Source organism: Mirounga leonina, unplaced genomic scaffold, assembly GCF_011800145.1.
Source record: "Mirounga leonina isolate KUSES-001 unplaced genomic scaffold, KU_Mleo_1.0 Mir_53, whole genome shotgun sequence".
Classification (NCBI taxonomy): domain Eukaryota; kingdom Metazoa; phylum Chordata; class Mammalia; order Carnivora; family Phocidae; genus Mirounga; species Mirounga leonina.
In genome coordinates, this window is record NW_023270807.1 from 72,284,818 (window position 1) to 72,298,667 (window position 13,850).

The 13,850-nt window shown below is 38.5% G+C and overlaps 1 protein-coding gene and 1 pseudogene across 2 annotated transcripts in view; both read left to right on the forward strand.

Moving 5' to 3' along the window:
- Positions 1–13,850, forward strand: part of SLC35F1 (solute carrier family 35 member F1) — a 385,178-nt gene that overhangs the window by 29,035 nt on the left and 342,293 nt on the right. The window lies entirely within an intron of this gene.
- Positions 5,109–5,228, forward strand: LOC118001642 (annotated as a pseudogene).

A 13,850-nucleotide genomic window follows, 5' to 3' on the forward strand; every position in this document is an offset into this window, starting at 1 on the left:
TCGATCCCGGGACTCCAGGATCATGACCTGAGCCGAAGGCAGTCGCTTAACCAACTGAGCCACCCAGGCGCCCCAGGAATTTAATTTTTAACATGTTTCTCATCTGGTGAATGACTTTGCTCTGTGTTTCTTTTCTCAACTTGACCTATTTTGTGCCATGCTAGTCCTCATCACTGTCTAATTCAGGTCAGAACAGGATCATAACTGTTTCCGTGTTAGCTACATTGAAGTTGAGAGAGGTGAGGTGAGTTGAACACAAAATTGGCAGTCAGGAATTCCAAGTGGCATTCCTAATTGCTGCTTTGACTTTGGCAAAACCACTTATTTAAGATTATGATTTTTAGCCCAAAGGGATAATACGGTTTCCCTCTTCAAATCTCTTTTCCATTTTTTTTTTTTTTTTTTCTTTCCAGCCTCCTTCTTGAACTGTTAAGTCCTGGGATTTCAAAGTACTCTTTTCCCAAGGGAGGGCAATATTTATTTCCCTGGGGTAACACCAGCCAGTAGATTCCATAAAATATTCCACTGTTGGGCTTTTGTTTTTTCTTTGGTCTTACTCTGTTTCTCAGAGTTTATCTGCCCCTTCCTCCTCATTGGGCCTGTAATAATTTTGCAGTCACCACTTAAAAAAATATAAGTGGTGATCAAAGAAATCTGTAAAACTTAGATGTATGTCTAAGTATTTGGAAAACATTACTTACTCGATAATGATCAAGTTGTGTCCCATGTCTTCCTCATGTATTTATTTTTTTGTCATTTTTTTGGTATTTATTTTTTTTCCTTATTTTTTTGTCATATATCCATATGACAAATTATAGAGTCATATATCCATATGACAAATTATAAAGACATATCCATATGACAAATTTTAAAGAATTTATAATTCTTTTGGAGTGGATATATGAGTGGCAAACTTTCAAAGTCCTTGCATTTAAAAAAAAAAATGTCCTTTTTTCCCCTTGAAGGCTAGTTTGGCTGAGTCCTGCTTTTATGCTCAAATTTATTTTCTGCCAGAACTTTGAAGTTATTTTCCATTTTCTTTTAGCATCTAGTGTTGCCCTAGAGAATTCTGAAGTTAAAATGAGCCTTGTTCCTTTGCAGGAAACCTGATTTTCTCTCTGGAAGCTTTTAGGAACCTCTCTATTTTTGGTATTGAAATTTTACCACATTGTGTCCACATGTGGACTCTAAAATTCATTCTGCTGAGCTTGTACTAGGCTGTGGCAATTTGAATGCATGTCTTTCTTTGAGAAATGTTTTCTGTACTCTGTCTTTGGTCTTGAAACTCCTATGAGGTAGATGTTAGAACTTTTATACATCTCTCTAATCCTAAACTTCTCTCACTAACTTTGCCTTTTTTTTGGTCACTTTGCAGTGTCTGGAGGAGCATTTTTGACTTGATCTAACTTGCTAATTTATTCTAAAGCTAGTGTCCATTTTGCTCTTCAAAATACTTACTGATTTTTAATTTCTATAATCATACATTTTCCCCGAAGAATCTCAGATTATTTCTTATACAGTCTAATATTATTCTTGAATGCAATAGCCTATCTTATTCACATGAGGACATCTGCTATACAGTCTGTTTTCATTATTCACAGTAGTTATGCTCTATAAAGCACCATGAATTAGTAAATTAGCTAATACTGAATTAGTGAATATTGAACCATTGTTCCTAGGGGAAATACAGGATTAGGTGCCTGTGAGTTTCTGGTCATATTTTCATCAACTGATCAATAAATAACTTTCTTTTTTGTATGTTTTTGTTGAAGACACCTTATTTAATATGTATTATTGACTCATAAACATTGAACTTACAGCCAATAGCGCTATAATTCATGTCTTTGTTTTTTTTTAAGATTTTATTTATTTATTTGACAGAGACACAGCGAGGGAGGGAACACAAGCTGGGGGAGTGGGAGAGGGAGAAGCAGGCCTCCCACCGAGCAGGGAGCCCGATGTGGGGTTTGATCCCAGGACTCTGGGATCATGACCTGAGCTGAAGGCAGACGCTTAAAGACTGAGCCACCCAGGCGCCCCTACTATAATTCATGTCTTAATGAAGTTATTGAACACAGGTATTTTCTCTATTAAGCACGTCACAGCCTTCTGGTGCTTAGAAACACCAGACAGAACTTCAGTGCTGCACTTGGGGGCCATCTTAAACAGAGAAATCACTACAAAAAGCACAGAAATGTGAAAGACATGGCACTCAGCACACCACAAAAAAGACACTTGCGTACAGTATGAGAGCTGAAACAAGAAGGCATAGTTTGCCTTGTTTTCATCTACCTGGAATGTGCATATCAGGTGACTCAAAAATTTCATCACTCTACATATGTCTGTCATAGACCTTGAAAGTGCCACCAGTGTTGATTTGGGAATTACAAATAAATTTTATCAAATAGGCACATTCACAGATACGGGATCCACAAATGTGAGGATCAACTATACTTTTTTCAAAGTTACCTTTTCTTTGTTCTATTGAGTTGTTTCTTTAGATGTTTCTGGTTTTCTTTATTCAATTTGGTGCCTTCTCTCATAGGGTTGGTTTTCCTAAAGTATTTGGTAATTCTCGTTTGTGTTCATTTTTATATTTGAGAGTCCTTGCTTACTTACCTGGAAATAATGTTTCTGTTTACCAGAACCTGCCTCCTTTGTTGGAGAGAGAGAGCTGGGGTATGCTGCCATGCATGGTGTTCAAATGCTCCTCGTCTGGATGTGGGGACTCTGTGTTCTTTTTGGGCAGTGGCAATCCAAGTCCCTCTCCAGTCTGCTCTCCTCTCATGCCCAGGGATGGGTACTGCTGCTACTGTGGTTGGCAGGGAGGGGGGAGTCATGAAAGGGGGGAGCGTGGGATATGCTGAACCCTTTACCAGCCAATTACTGAGGCTCTTTCTTCAGGATTCTTTCCTGCTACCTGGTCTGTCATCTCTGAGGTTTGAGTGTCCCAGAGTTGCTCTCACCTTTGCAGCAGATTTCTCCTCCATGTCGTCTGGGTTGTGGTTTTTTCCTATCAGTAGGATTCTGTCAGTCTTTCATTTTTGGAAGTCCTCAAAGTTTCTGTCCATCAGTTCTACTCATTCTTATTTTCCAGCACTGTTGTGAATCTTTTCTTTTTAAAAACAGATTTTCTGGTATATATAGGAAATTGAGGTGGGAGTAGATCGGCATGAAGCCTTAGTCTGTCATTTTGATCTAAATCCATGCTACTTTAATTAGAAAAAAAAATAACAGTTATTTTTAAAAGAAAATTCATGTTTTTCAAATGTTCCAGATGAAAATGTTTCAGTTCTGGATTTCAAGGCACGATTGTATAGAATTCTTTATTGATGGCTTATGTGCGGATCTATAAGAACATATCAGTAGATTCTAATTTATAATTGTTACAGTTATATTTATTATTGCATGGATTATTTTTATTTTCATGATTATTGGAAGATACTAATTACATTTTTATATGAGCACCTTCTGTACTCTAATATATCTGTATCATAACAGTAATGTCAAGTACTTTATGGTTCATTATCTCATTTAATTTTCACAGAGGTCTTATAAGGTAGTGGTTGTCATTTTCATTTTTGAGGATGAGGAAACAGGTTCACTGACTTGAATTTTCCAGTGGGTCCCAAATATGTAGTGGAGCTGGATCTGACCCTGTTAGCTTTCTGGCTGTAAGTTCACCAACGCATCACTTATCTTATGGGAGATTTGCACTTGTTCCGCAATGCGGAATTATTAGCTCATAGTTCATGTGCTCATGCACATAAAAATCAGGAAGATATGTAATATGCATTATGAGAAATGAGATCTACATTGGAGAAACTGTGTAGTAAACATTTAGACATATGCTATAGCCTTCTGTTATTGGATTCTTCTTCATGTTAGAATAAATAACTGTTTAAAAGTGCATCTTCCAGGGCGCTTGGGTGGTTCAGTCGTTAGGAGTCTGCCTTCGGCTCGGGTCATGATCCCAGGGTCCTGGGATCGAGCCCCGCATCGGGCTCCCTGCTTGGCGGAGAGCCTGCTTTTCCCTCTCCCATGCCCCCTGCTTGTGTTCCCTCTCTCACTGTGTTGTGTCTCTCTCTGTCATATAAATAAATAAAATCTTTATTAAAAAAAAGTGCATCTTTCTAAAAACAAATTAATGGTCAATTTAGTGTCATTAGTGACCATTAAAAAATTCTTTTCCAATTTTTAAAAAAGATTTATTTATTTATTTGACAGAGAGAGAGACAGAGAGAGAGAACGTGAGCAGGAGGAGCGGCAGAAGGAGAGGGAGAAGCAGACTCCCCGCTGAGCAGGGAACCCGATGCGGGCTTGATCCCAAGACCCTGGGATCATGACCTGAGCTGAAGGCAGACGCTTAACCGCCTGAGCCACCCAGGTGCCCCCCTTTCCAATTTAAGGCATAACAATCAACCATTTATTTAAGGAAAATAACTCTGCTCTCCCCAGGGTTTTTCATTTGAATAAACATAAAATAAATCAAGAAATACTGTACTTAGCAAGCCTCTAGCTCAGAACAGCTCAGAAATTCTTCTAAGATCTGTATTGCAAAAACTTAGAGGAGTTACCTAATTTTAAGTGGGAAAAGTCCTGCAGCTTTCATCTACAGAGATGGTGAGTATATTGGGTAAAAGCGAGAAGGTCTCAATTTCCAACTTTTCCATTTTGAGTTGCTTAAACTCAGAGTGAACTCAAATATAGGAACGTTCCCTGAGAACATGGCCTGAACAGGGCCTCATGCTATAGCCTCTTCTCTCCTCCTTCTCCTGTTTTTGATGGACCTGATTGGAAGAGAAGAGTTAGATCTCACACACATGCTTTGGAGACATAATTTCCTCTCTGTGGGTCACTGAACCATTCTTAGAGACTAATCCAATTATCTATCACATAAAGAGACATAAAAATGAAATACAAGCCTATAGAAATCAGGCCTTGGGCAGTAGGCCTAAAAACAAACCTGTGTTCCATGAGTCCCTTAACTCTTTACCCTCCCCACCCCTTTTTGGGTGGAATTAGGGAGGAGATGATTTGTTAAAATTCAAAGGTTTATATCTCTGCCAGATACTAGCTGCTAATCTGTTAGTCCAGGTCATCTGAGAAGCTTTGCCCAGTGGCAGTATCATAGCCAATGAGGTTTATCCGAGGCGTGATTATTGCTAAGTCATCTGAGAAACACTTCACAGAAATAAATCTCACCGAAATTAAATTGGATAAGTTTGTTTCACAGGACCAGAAAAAAATGTCAGCTCTCATGATTTTGGTGACTACTGCTACATTACATCATGTTTACATTAATAACTAAACCCCACTGTTCTAAATCTCAGCATGTTCCAACAGAAGTTCCAGGCTCTTCCAGTAAACCCTGGAGAGTTGTCTCACATGCCTCACCATCAGTCAGGACTCCCCTGCCGGACTCCTTGTCCATTCTGCATGGAGCAGCCTGCCCCCCTCCTCCTGCCCTGCTCCCCTGACTGGCATTCACCCAGCTGGAGGAGCAGATTCCTGCTGAGTCATTTAGGCTTCTGACAAGCTTCAACTTGCTCCAATAGCTTGGCCAACTCTTGAGGAGTGGGAGGGAAGATGTTTCCTCCCCTGCAAGGTCCCAGAACAAGGATTCTTGGGTCCAAACTGTGGCTGAGTTTAGTGCAATGGTTTTGCCAGATCACGTGTAAATTCTTTTCTAGCCTGGGATTTGTACATATCACCAAGTAGCTTTGTCTGAGCGGATCTAAGTACCAACTTACTGAGTGCTGCACTCATACTTGCCTCTTGCCAACCTTCAGACCGTTTGGCTTCCTATGTTAGATAATTTTTGCCCTTAATATGGATTTTCTTCTGTGGGCAGTCCCCACTGTCCTCTCTGTACCCTAGCATCCATTCCTTTCACTTCCAAAGTTCTGCCAGATATGTGTAGGCCTGGACTCTAAGTGGAGACATGATTCATGTGTGTCCCACCCCATGGCCCCCAAGGCCTCTCAGCCCTAATGTAAATCAGTGGATACAAATAGGTATTTTGAGAACAAGTGTCACTTAGCTCTACTTCCTAGACAGATCTGAGTCTTCCTTCAGCCCAGCCAAGTGCCACATGTAATTATATATTTTTTCCCCACGAGCTCTTCAAGAGGTATTTTTATGTTTAACAGCACATTATAGTATGCAAAGATTCTGTGGGCATTCTGGACCTTGATCTTCTGCAATGATGAGTGTTGCTTCTACTGATGAGTGTTGTTTCGTGGGGGCCGAGGGACCCCAGAGCCCATGGTCCAGCCCAGCATGAAAGGGAGAATGAGCTAAGAGGAACGAGCGTGCGCCATCCCAGGTGTTTTCAGGCCAGGCCAGGACCATGCAGTGGGTGCTCTTTCCTCTGCTCTCTGCTGATTACAGAGCCCCTCTGGTAATTAGCCATGGCAGTTTAACCAAGTATGATGGTAGACATTCGCGTGGAGGAAGTATACAGGGAAATCAGTCTTCATTTGAAAATGAGCACGATAGGGGGAGAGAAATACATAAGGGTAAATAGCTGTTTCCTAGGCTCATTGCTTTTGATCTCTTATAAATCGATTTGCTGAATACGCAGTGAGACAAAAAAAGTAATACAGCCTTTATTAACCATCAGGAGAAGCACTAGGCACTTTCTGTTGATGTGTTGGTGGAGGATGGAGTTTTCTTTTATCTCTCAGGGTCATCTGGGACATTTCATCTATACTAAGACTATATTTATTGCCTTTGTGTTTTTTTTTAGATTATGTCTCAGCATCTGAAACTCTTCTTAGAAATACAATAATGGCAACTTGCATTTGTGCCCATATGATGCTCACTGACCAAAAGGCAAGGCATCAAATTTGATCCCTGGTCACAATTTCCTTCCTTCAATATTTTAAGACCTGGTAGCCACATGCTGGCCATGCTGTTTATATTTGGTTTTGAGAATCTAGACATATCTTTCTGATTTATAAATTCCATATTTAAAGAAAGTGTTTCCTAAAGCAAAACAAAGGCTCCAGTACTTCTTGAGAAAATCGGTACTTAGAATCAATTATTTTTAGGTTTTTATGCTTCAAATGAGAAAACATATTGGGAAGACTTTCTGCTATTTTAAAACATTTAGAAGCAAATTAGTCTTACCACATTGTTATATTCAAGGTAAAGACCTAACTGTTTCATTCTTCTTCTGTTTCTATGATCAAGGCAAGAAGGTTTATAAAATAGGGGTGACATCCTTGATGAAACCCTTAAGTTAAAACCAATCAATTACAATAGCAAAACCAATAACAACTACCATAATAATGAGTTTTCAAGTAAACCAAGAATCACAGAGAGGTCAAGGGCAGCTCATCTGGTTTTAAATGCCTACTTACCTTTATGCCAGTGACTTTCATTCTTTTCTTTCATACAATAGCTATTTGCTTTTGGAAATTATTGATTCTGTCACCAATAATGCAATAGATTAGCTTTCACTTCAGAAACAAACTCATTCCATGGAGTGAGTTGTTCAAATACCACTGAAGATTTGAACCCATCTTTAAGCAGCCATATATATATTTCATCCCATTTCTTGTTTATTTGAGGCTTTTTCTGAATGAAAACAGCTCTTTTTTTTTTTTTTCCATATGGGATCTTCCATTCGTATCTGGAAAACACTCATAAAATTAACATGACTCAGTAGTTATTTTTTTAAAATTATTGTTCCTCCCCTAGGAGTTAGCTTAGCAGCTTTTCTTCTTCATCATCATATCATCATTTGCATAATAGTTACCTTACATTTGAATACCTACTGTGTGCCAGGCACACCTCTTTCTCAAGATCATGAACATTATCATCAAGGAGGGGAATAAAATGGCATAAGTGCCAATATGCATGTATTGTATAATGATTATCATTTAATCCTGTCAACAACACTTTGAAGTATCATTTCTTTTTGCAGACGTTGGTCCTTGCCAAAGTGCCTGACTCACTTAGGATTACATGAGTGCTGTGGTCTCACTGACAACAAAGCCCTTGCTCTCATTGTGGGTTTGGACCTAATTCTATTGTTGTTACAGAATATGAATATGTAATATGAATTATGTAAATACTGTGAGCTCAAATATTGTAAATATCCAAGAAAAAGGAAGAGGGAGAACAATTTTTTTGTGTATGTGTATTCAAGAGATCAAAACCAGTTGGATATAGAATGTTTTGATGCTGAGTATGTTCATGACTTCATGTTTGTGAATTTAAACTTTTGGTAACACCAATTAATTTTAGTCTTCTCTAAAAGCAGCCTCCATTCTACACAGAACAGCCGTTCCATTTCTTAGTCTACTTTTATTTTACTGAAATTAATTTAATTGTATCACTTATATTTTGTATAATTTTTAAGACAATGACTTAATATTTTGTTCAGCTTTCTGGAACATATTAACATGTCAGTGATTATAGCCTCTGTCATTGAAGTTGTCTTTTTGTGATGTCCAAACTTCTTGATCTAATATTGGCATGATTGAAATTTTACCAGGAAGATTTAGTTCTTCCCTTAGTGATTTGCCATTGCCAGTTTTGTGTCGGTTACATCTACTAAATCTGATTTTCCAAGATCGGCTTAGTAGTTATGATTGTCATTAGCCAGAGGACATGTGTGGTTTTAGCTATTGTAAATTTTCTTTTATGTTAGTTATTTTTACCAGTAATGCATTCATTTAGAAACAAATAAAAACCTAATAGTTTTCATTTCTTTCTTAGCCAGTCCATGAGAAAATTTTGATCAGTTTCTGTTAGTGCACAGTTTATCTTTTGTCAAAATATCATGCCAGTCTCAAATTCTTTTAATTCTCACATAATCAATAGTCAAGCGCATTGAGACAACTTTTATGTCAGATGCACTGATCTTGTTATTGATCCATATGGATTGAGTCTTACAGATCTTGCTGATGGATTTCTAAAATATATGATGCTTTATTTCAAATTCCATTTGACTTTGATATATGTGTCTGTAACCAGATTGTTTGGTAGATAATTACAGCTGACTGATATTCATGTTGGGACTAGATCTGTGGAGGTTACCAAAAACACATTCTCCGAACCAATTTAAAAGTAGTTCTATGTTGTACAATGAAACTAATATAATGTTCTATGTCAGTTATACCTCAGTAAAAAAAAGTGGTTGTAGTTTTTCTAACATATTAATTTGCTAAGGTCTCCAATGAAGCCTTAGCTTATAAATTGGAATCTAGGCAAATGACAGAATCATCTCCTCTGCATGAGCAAAACACCTGTTATCAGATGCGCTGTTAACACTCTCTGCTCTAACTTTTCCTGGATTAAAAAAAACTGAGAAATTTAATGTCAGGGAAAATTGAACAGATTGAATTAATGCCACTTGTTAAGACTGTGGACATTGATGTCAGTGTGAAATTCTGTGTGAAGTTCTTTATGGGTTTAAGCATACATCAGTAGTAGATCAGAGATCATTGAAATCATCTTATAATGGAAATTACCTAAATCCTTGCCAAAAGACTTGGCTCTATTTTAAATGTCCCATCAAGGAGAAATCTTTTCATTCCATTCTTGCAATGAACATGAAGACTAGTAGCCTGACCAAACAAAAGAAAAGTTTCCTATTATTTGTAGGTCTGAACATGTTCTTGAACCTCAGTTTGTGTCAAATCATTGGTTTTACTGGTCCTGGAAGTCCCTTCAGCTTTACATCCTTTTTCATCATCATGTCTGCCTTTCGCTGTTTTCCTTCCCCCCCCTCCCCCAACGTGGTCCTGCTACATGCAAATGTGAAATGGAGATGGTGTTTCAAACTTTATAAGCATCAGTCAGGGAAGCGTAAACTCCGGCAACAAGGCCTCCGTGAGATGGTTCTTCACCATCCACAGATCCAGTCTCTTCATGGAGATGTGAAGTCTAGTTTCCAGGTGCGAGAAATGCACAAAAAATGGATGCTTTCATTGCTGTTTATTTTTGAAAAGGAGAATAAATGACCATCAGAAGATAATTTTCTGCAATTATATTTGATAGTCTGTTGTTCTGTATTTGTGCTTGCTATTCAAAAACAAAACATGAACAATTATGGAGACTGACTTCTATGATTGAACTTCGTCCAGTTCTCCTATTTGTTATTACTTTGCTTACTGTGTGCTATCTGTACACATTATTGACAGGTCAAAGGCCATTAGGAAGAAGAAGGTAAAGGATCTGGGTGAGGGAAGGGACAAATCATCTCTGACGTCAGAGTTGTGAGGCCAGATATCCCACCTCATTGCCAAACTTAGCGTAAAATCTGTTGTGGGGCTCAGAAATTCAGAGTCATGCTGCAATTGGAAAATGCTATGAATAGCTGAAAAGTTCAAAATGTAGTGAAAAAAATAGTAAATTTCATATACTGACAAACTAGTTATTATTTTTTATTCTATTTTCTGAAAAAGAGTCCTTAACTTTGTTTTGTGAGATCCACCTCTCCCAACATACCCACACATAAACACACACACTGTGAGAATATATTCTAAATGTAAGCACATGATAAGTATTTGTTGATTTGTTTTGACTTACTTTACTGCCATCTTTATGGATGCATCTGTTCTAGGGAGAGAACGCCTGCATACAAACAAGGCACATTTAACTAAACTTTACAGGATTCCAGTTTTAAAGAGTAATTTGTAAGCAGTTTTTGAGATGTGATTCTTATTTCTGTATGAAACCATTCTTACTCTTCATTTCAGTTATGCTGTCAAATCTGAGTGCTTTTACTCTACTCCTCAATGGTCTGGATTCTTGCAAAAATGTGGCTGGATCTGCCTTTGACGAAGTCGAGCAGATTTGGGGGTTGGAAGGCAGAGCTGGGAAATCCTTTTTTGACAGGGCATTTGGAAAAAAAGGTCCCCGGGTTCTGAGGGCCAATGCTGTTCCCCTCCACATGTTGTCTGGCACTTGCCCAGTCTCTCCTTAACGCTGTCCCTCTCAGTCCGAGTACGCTACCTCTTCTCCTTAAGTCGCGTATAGACAGGGTTGGTCCTATTTGGAAAGGTCTGCTACAACAGAGGCCATGTTTCTTTTCCATTGGAGGTTTTTTTTTTTTTTAGATGTAGTCACAAATTGACCATTGTTTATTTAGTATTTGCTGTATACATTATATCGCTTAATCCTCATAACATCCTGCGAGGTAAGCTGTATTTATTACCCCATTTTATGAAGTAGAGTTATTTATGAGGTGACGTGGGGAGACTTATTTAGGTAAAGTAACTCATTATATATATATAACATATATTTGTGTATATATACATATATATACATGCACACACAGTTTAAAATATTCAGTTTTTCTGAAAAATAAGAGTTAATTGCTGATGATGATTATTTTAGAGAGCATTGCAAGTGTTTAAGATGATTGATTCTTAACAGTTAGACGCAGCATTCTTTTCCCCATTTTCAAGTTTGTGAACCTACAAGTCAAGACAAGCCTCTGGTACTGCAGGCTTAAAGAGACTCTCCGCTGTCTTTTCACCTTCAATGCCATGCCTGGTCCAGTGGCTGTGTGTCTTCACAGCGGGATTGTAATGGGAAACACTTCTCTTCTGGATAGTAACACATTTTTTCTTTTACATTATAGACATCTTTAATTTTGGAAAAAGTGTAAGTTGTTCAATATTATGGTTCTTTAGATGGAACTTTTAGAGATAGATCTCAGAAGAGCTGAGGACAGAAACATGACAAAGAGAGAGACCAAGGTCCTAAGAGATGATAGTTGCTAAAATGATGAGCTTTTTCCACGAGTTGCAAAAAGTTCTGAAAGGAATTGCAGTTGGTGTGCTCGCTTCGGCAGCACATATACTAAAATTGGAATTGCAGTTGGTGTTGTAAGTTTAGAATTGAAGAACAAAAGGTCTTACTCTTTCTTTGTGCTCCATTATTCCGACTAGACTTTCCTGAAAAAAATAAAAATAAAAGGAAAATGAACTGGATGGTTTCCTCAGTAATGCCCACTTCCCTCCATTCTCCTCACAATTAACTTCCAAATCCTGACTCCTTTCTAGACTTTTTTTTTGGAAAAGGTTGAGGATAGAGTAGGGGGAGAAAATAGTCTAAGTGGGTTGGCATCTAATAAAAAAATGTGGATTTTAAAATTATTCCTTTATTTATTTATAGCTTTTATATATTTATTTATTAGAGAGAGAGAGAGAGAGAGCATGCAAGTGGGGGTGGGGAGGAGTAGAGAGGGTGGGAGAGGGAGGGAGAGAATCTCTCAAGCAGACTCCACGCTGAATGTGGAGCCTGACACGGGGCTCAATCCCACGACCCTGAGATCATGACCTGAGCCAAAACCAACAGTTGGACACTCAACCGACTGAGCCATCCAGGTCCCCCCTAAAGTTATTACTTTAATGACATGACATAATTACAAATAAAATGATGATTATGGAAGCAGTCTGCAAATTGCCATTCAAATATAATTTTCACAACATCTTTAAGATGGTAGAAGGGCTCATATTGTGCTTCTTTATTCAAATATGGGTCACCTGAGGTTTCCAGAGATTGATGCCCCTCTCTTCGCAGAGCTCCTAAGGGGTAGAGCTTGGATAAGAACTCAGATCACATGACATCCACTTCTGTCTTCAGTTCACCATTACTTTCCTATTTCAACCTAAGTTTTCTGTTGTAAGTATGAAAGACCATATAATATGTCCTCTTTAAGGTGACTGTAGCATTGTCCTTTCCAGCCTTTGTGTAAACTGTTTTAAGTGATTTTACCTAGAGGAAAAGCATTAGTAGCTAAATGGAAATGTGCTTTGTGACAGAGAAGTAAGGAAAAACATCCTTAGAAAAATATTGACCTTTTTGTGCACTAAGATTGTTTAGGTTACATGATACTGAATTTCAACCATCGCAGACATTTTAAAGCAGTTATAGAGTAGTGCCATTTGTTTTTATTTTCAAAAACCTGGTCTGGAAAGTAGGAGAACTGTTTATCTACCTGGTTCATTCACTCATTTAGGTATTTATTGCGTGCCTCCTCTGTGCGAAGCACATTTTTAGGCTTTGGGGAAACAGCAGCCAACAGAATAGGCAGAAATCTTCTGCTTTTATAGAGTTTGAGAAAAACTTAGAGTGGAGGGGTGATCTGAAGCATGGTTGAAATTTTAGAAAAGGTGGTCAGGGAAGACCTGTCTCAGAAGATGATTTTTGAGGAAATACCTGGCAGAGATGAGGGAACAGCTGTTTGGATGTCTGCAGAAGAGCTTTCCAGACAGAATAAAGTACAAATGCTGAGGCCATTGGTGCCTGGGCTGCTCAACAAATAGCAGGAGGCCAAGGGGGTTGGAGAGGATGGGGGAGATGGTGGGAAAAGAGGTTCTAGAGATGAAAAGAGATCATGGGAGGAGAGCACTGCAGACCATTGTAGGGACTTTGGCATTTATGCAGAGTGAAATGAGAGCTATTTGAGGATTTTTAGCAAAGGGGAGGTGTGATCTGATTCCATTCCATAAGAGCTCTCTTAAAAGGATCACTCTGGCTGCTCTGTTGAGAAGAGACAATTATAGGTGGCCAAGAGGAGAATTAGGGAGACCATTTAAGAGGTGACATCAGTAATCCAGGTGCAAGATGATGGCAGCAACGTAGATGACAAAAGGTGTTAGGATTCTGGATATATTTTGAGGGTAGAGCCGTCGGGATTTCTGGACTAATAGGGTGTGGAGTGTGAGAGAAGAGGAGTTAAAGATGATATCAAGGCTCTTGGTGCCTGAGAAGCTGGGAAGGTGGAATTGCAATCAACTGTGGTAGGGAGGGTGTAATGAGTGAGTAGGGATGAGGCAAAGATCAGCAGTCCAGGGTTGTATTTAGAATGTTTGTATATATTC